The following is a 6000-nucleotide window of genomic DNA, read 5'->3' as shown; positions in this document are numbered from 1 at the left end:
TAGCAGTTGAGAAAATGCATTCTTAATAACATTATTGTCAACTTCTCTGTCGCCCAATCACATACACACATACATAATTATTTTTACAGATAATTCCCGAGAATAGGGAAGTCTACCTGCCCATACAAGTAGTTTCCCTCTGCTATAGTGCTAATACCAGGGCAATCACCTTTCTTAGTAAGTCCTCGGGTTATGTGTTCAGGTAAAGTCTCCGAGAATAAGGAAGATTACCCACCCATATAGGTAGCTTCCTTATGCTCTGGTACTAACAAAAGATTACCAGGGCACTTGCCTTTCTCTGCAAGCCCTCGATGGAGTATCTTACTTTACCATAAATACTTATGCAATTTAAGTCACACGCAACCAATGCTAATCATTTCACAAAGTTCAACATGTACACACATATCACAATCAATCCACACAGGATTTACACATTCCACATTCTCACCCACACAAAGTCTCTAATCCATATAAAATACAACGTCCCCATATAGGACTCTAATCATCACATAGATTACCGCATATACCCCCCTGTTCAAGGTAAATAAGTAAAACAAACTTCTCATACCACTGCCAATGTTTTACCCCCTAAAATAAATGCTCATATAATGACCTTCTCATACCATTGCCAACGTTATTTGACGGTTATATTAGGTACGATAAAACTATTTCTTCATATCATTGCCAACGCTATATCGCAATTTATATGAACCATAAAACAATACACATGCAGTACAGGTAAACACCTCAATGCATTCCCATTCACAGTATTTAATCATCCAAATAGCATCGCAACCAACTAGAACTGGCGTCCCAAATAATATCCATAAGTGAACATCAGTCAAAATCAAGTAGCACCCACAACCATTTAATTATCAAAGTTGTTTTCATGCCACACGATTTTTTCCAGTATAATATGTAATCAAAAACAGTATTTTCAATGCCTGCACTGTTTAGAATAATTTACCTAAATATATAGAATTTTATACCCAAAAATTAACCAATTTAAAATTAATAAAAACTAATATAACACATTTCCCTTTACATGCTCCTCAAGTTCCAGCCTAAACCGAACGGAAAATGAGACCTTGTAATCCAAAATTTCCAACTCACTCAAATCTTAGAAAAATACTCATTTAATGCTTCCTAGGCTCCAAATAATTATATTTAACAGGAAAATTCCAAAATAACTCACTTACCTTGATTTTGGGATGGTGCCCTAAAACCCCAAATCAATGATCAGCTCTCGTAGCTTTGCAGAGAACAATCCTACGAACCTCGTGGTGGTTCCGGATTGTCAAACCGGGTCAAATCTAGCCCAAAACCAAAGAGAAAAGGCAAAGGGGCCATTTATTATAGAGAGAAAATGGAAAAAGCCTGAATTTTACTCGCTAAAAATGAAAGCAACTCTATTTATAAGCAGGGACTTGCTGGCGAGGCATGTGGATTCGTCGACAATCTCATGAAGAACACTCATTGACGAGATCGTGAGTTCATTGATGAGTTTCAGAATATCTCAAACCTTCTCAATTATTCCTTTTCGATGAGACATGTGCCCTCATCTATGGGCCAAGGAAGAAAGCTTGTCGACGAAGCCAGTTTGGTTCGTTGACGAGTGCTCGCTGATTCTTCTTTATAATTTCCTTTTTCTTCCCTTCTCCCTTTTCAATTCCTTTTCTTTTTATTATTTTAAATAGTTAAAATTTTCCTAGTCATTACATAGATGTTCCTTTCTAACCTAGAAATTGTATCACAAATTGAGAGGTTTTGTTCATTTAGGTTAGCCAAGTCAGATAGGTTATTGCTCTCAGGTTGAATTACCTCCCCCAAAGGATTCTTCCATAGAATCGAAGGGGCCACATACTTAATGTATCCATCAATCATATTGACATCCATATCGCGGATGTCTTTAGGTGGATGTTGAGATGCATGGAATACATTCAACCGAAGCTGCATCTTACCAAAGGACACGTCCATAATCCCTATCCTGCATTGAATACAAGCATTTGTTGTGACAAAAAAAGGTCGTCCTAATAGAACCAGCATCTGGTCTTTAGCTAGGATAGAGGGTTCCATATCCAAGACTATGAAGTCAACAAGATAGTGAAATTTGACAACCTTAACTAAGACACCCTCTATTACACCGCGAGGTTTTTTTATCGACCGATTAGCAAAACTTAATGTTACTAGGGTCAGATTTAGCTCTCCTAAATTAAATTGCTTGAAAACATAGTATGGTAGGAGGTTCATGTTGGCTCCTAAGTCCAAGAGGGCCCTATCAATTTTGTAATCACCGAGTACACGTTGAATGGTTAGGGTAGTAGGGTTGACTTAGGAGGAAGGTGATGTAAAAGGATTGAGCTTGCATACTCGGTCAGCTTGACTTGCTTGTTCATATGCACACTTGATTTTCGCTTTTGCGTGTATAGGTTCTTGAGGAATTTGGCATATGCAGGTTTTTGCTTGATGGCATCTAAGAGAGGGATGTTGACCTTAACTTGCCTAAATGTGTCCATGATGGATTTAGTAGTGGTCTCCTTCCTAGATTTAAAGGGAGCATAGAGAGCTGCAGGGTAAAAGGCTGCAGCAACATGGTGGGGGAGTGTTTCATGTTGTGGCAAGGTAGTTGCTCTAGTGTTTGTCTCTGACTCACGAGAGAGAGTGGTATTTACTTTTGTAGGTTCAACAAATTTTTTTTTTTTTTCTGTGCCCTTCTTTTGACTGATCATTTCCCCAACCCTATTATTGATCTCCCTACCACTCCTAAGTGTGGTTATTGCCTGGACATGTACTTTATATGATGAAGGGTTTATTGTGGTCTCACATTCTATTTTGCATTGACTTTGAGGTGTTGTTCGTGAGAGATTTGACAACTCACCTTTCTCCCACCAACTTACCTAGTGAGTTGCCCCATAGTGGCCTCCAACTTAGCTATGGATTATGAGTAAGAATGGAGTAATTGCCACTTCTTGTGGCGATCTGCTTCAATGCTTTGTAAGGTTTTCAACATCGTCTCTTGAAAGGAATTATGGTTAGTTTGTTGAAGAGGTGGTTTTTGAAATAATGATTGCTTCTGCATTGCAATAGGGGGATCAAGTTTAAAAATTTGATCTTTAGTGAGAGAACACGCGGGTTACACACTCGATCAAATTGATCCAATGGTTAGGACTTATCCTAAGATAGAGATTACTTATATAATCAACCTTTAAACCCTAATGCCTTAACTTTTGTAATAGAATTGGGAGCCTTGAATGTATACACATCTCTGAATATTGTTAAACTTATTGCTAAGCTCTTGTCTACGATTTCAAAGTGTTTACATCATATTAAAGCTTGTGCTATGTTGATTTTCAAAAGGGGTTCCAGCAACTATTGTGCAAACAACTTTGGTGTTGATGTTTGGTGATCAAACTAAGTGTTTGCTTGTTCTCAAAGAGTTTTTCATCTCACAAACTTATCATTGAATATTCATTTTGAGAAGTTGATCTTGAGTTATTATCTATATATATATATATATATATATATATATATATATATATATATATTTGTGAAAGATTTTTTTAAAACTAAAATCTTGAAGAAAGTTTTAAATATATCTTCATTCAAAGGGTTTCTATTTGTTTAGTGTAAGAAGTATTTGATTGCAAGTCCTGAGAACCTCTAAATACATATTATTGAGGGATATTAATTTTCAAACATAGTGTTTAAATCTTTACTATATTCAAAGCTGTTTATTTATATAAAGATCCAACATTACAGATTATTGATAGCAAGAATATAGATCTGTGCATTATCAAAGATTATTTTTGAAAGGATCTTGTTTTCTAATCTTTCTTAAAGTATTCTGAAATCGAACCTTATTTTTTCTCCAAAGCATTTATTTATAAAATCATATTTGGGAGATATTGATTTAAAGGATTGATTTGTAAAGCATATCATTCATATAACGATATCATTGTTACATACATACTGAGCTTCAAGTTTTATCATATGAATATGTGTTAGGTTTTCCATTGTACTCACTAGTTTTTGTTAGAAGTAATATTGAGATTTTGCAGATTTGAAATTTTATATTGTAATCACAGTTCAGGTTGTGAACCGGGTGAGAAGAAAGTTGTGCCTCTTGTAAGTAGTAGATTGTAAGGGAAGCTCCCTCTCGGTTAAAGGAGTAGGGATTTAGTGGAATCCTTGAGTGGGTTGCTCAAGGCGAGGACGTATGCCGGGTTGGCTGAACCTCTTAAAATCATGTTTGCCTTCTCTCTTCCCTTTTTCTTTTTAATTTTCTCTTGCATTTCATTATCAGTTTTTGCATGTTTGTATGTTGATTTATATTATACGCACTTAATAATTAATTGGGTAAAATAGAATTTATTGAGATAATAATTTGAATTAATTTCAAGCCCCTAGAATTAATTTGTTAAATATTGAAATAGAGATTAAGTGGTAAAATAAACTTAAAGATTTTAAAATACCCAATTCACCCCCCCTACACCTGAATTAACAGTTATAAAATCTAAGTATCCTAAGTTTAGTAGAAAGTAGGTAAGTTGGGTATCAATCCATGGAGATTTGAAGCACAATTATTAAACCACTTTAGTTTATTAAAGTCTTGTTATGAAAAAGAAATGCAAGATGGTATTTTGCAATGGTGATTATCTAACAACTAGAAAGCATGTAACGGAAAGCAAATAAATCTAAACTACTAGAAAGCAAGTAAATTTATAAGTTACCCTACTCCTATAAAGTGATATTGTGCCTTGAATCAGATGTTGGACGCCATGCCTTTAACTACACTCATCCAGACTTCCTTAAAAGTACTAACCTGAGTGGGCCAAAGCAGGAGAGGGACGATCGAGGGCACAGGGCAGCAAGGGTGCACCAACCATTCAGAGTATAGTCTAGAACCGAAGTATACCCTCTTTCAATGATAACAAACACCTTTGCGGTTCCGTGGTTGAATATTTCCCTGTGACAAATATGTAGCAGTGCTTATCCTTATTTGCAATCTTTCATCAACCACACAACAAGTAAATGGAAAGCACTAAATTGAAAGCAGTAAATGAAAGTATGAGTTAAAAGATCATCCCTTTATCATTCCAAATGTCTATCACTAATGTTAAAAGTACAAGAGGAGATCCTAATATAAACGAATGTTGTATGAACACTGCCGGTTGTCACAAGCCGTTGGACACTCCATACATGAACCAAAACTACTCTACTCCTATTCTAACTTGGTTCTCAATGACTTCCTAGGTCTGTCACTCACCTAAGAGAGATCAAAGAGGAACCCATAGCTTGTGTTCGTAGAGAATACTTATAGGCTCTAGGGTTTACAAGGTTTGTTTTAAAAATTAGGAAGGTTTGTAGCAAATCTTGCGCAAAAGATCGTTGCTGTCGACGAAATCACCCTTCTATCATTCTTGTGCATGTCCTAGTCAGATCTCGAGGGAAGTTAGAGATTTGAATCTTCAATATCTTCGAATTCATCGGCCTCAGGGTCTTGATCAAGGTGATGGTCAAGACTTGCAGTATCTTGAACTTAAGAAAATCTTAGTATCTCGACATGGTCGCCCTTGAAGGTCTCTTAGTCGAACACTTTGTCGAGACTCTCGATATTTTTGTTCTCAGTTTTGCCTTAGTATCTCGATGCAGTCACTCCAGGGTGTCACTTGGTCAAACCTTGTAGCATTATGATCTCAATCTGAACCTTGGAGTTTGCAGTGGAAGACTAAGTCACCCTTGTGATTTGGTGGTCGCATCGCATGGTCGAGCATCATCTTCTTGTCTATTTATGATCTGAAGCTTCTAGAGCTTGACTGAATGTCTAAATTCGAGCTTTGAATCCTCCAAATCCTCCTTAGCTTCTTGTAATGCCTAACTCCATGATTTTAACTGGTTTTTCCTGAAAAGACAAACAAACCTTGCATAGCTCTGAACAATGCTAACTCTAGGTAAAGTAAATATATAATAAAATGAGGATAAAAAAAGGTAAATTAGGGT

Source organism: Malania oleifera, chromosome 7 (assembly GCF_029873635.1).
Source record: "Malania oleifera isolate guangnan ecotype guangnan chromosome 7, ASM2987363v1, whole genome shotgun sequence".
Lineage (NCBI taxonomy): Eukaryota > Viridiplantae > Streptophyta > Magnoliopsida > Santalales > Ximeniaceae > Malania > Malania oleifera.
The sequence above is the reverse complement of the archived record's forward strand: the minus strand, read 5'-3'. Positions refer to the sequence as shown.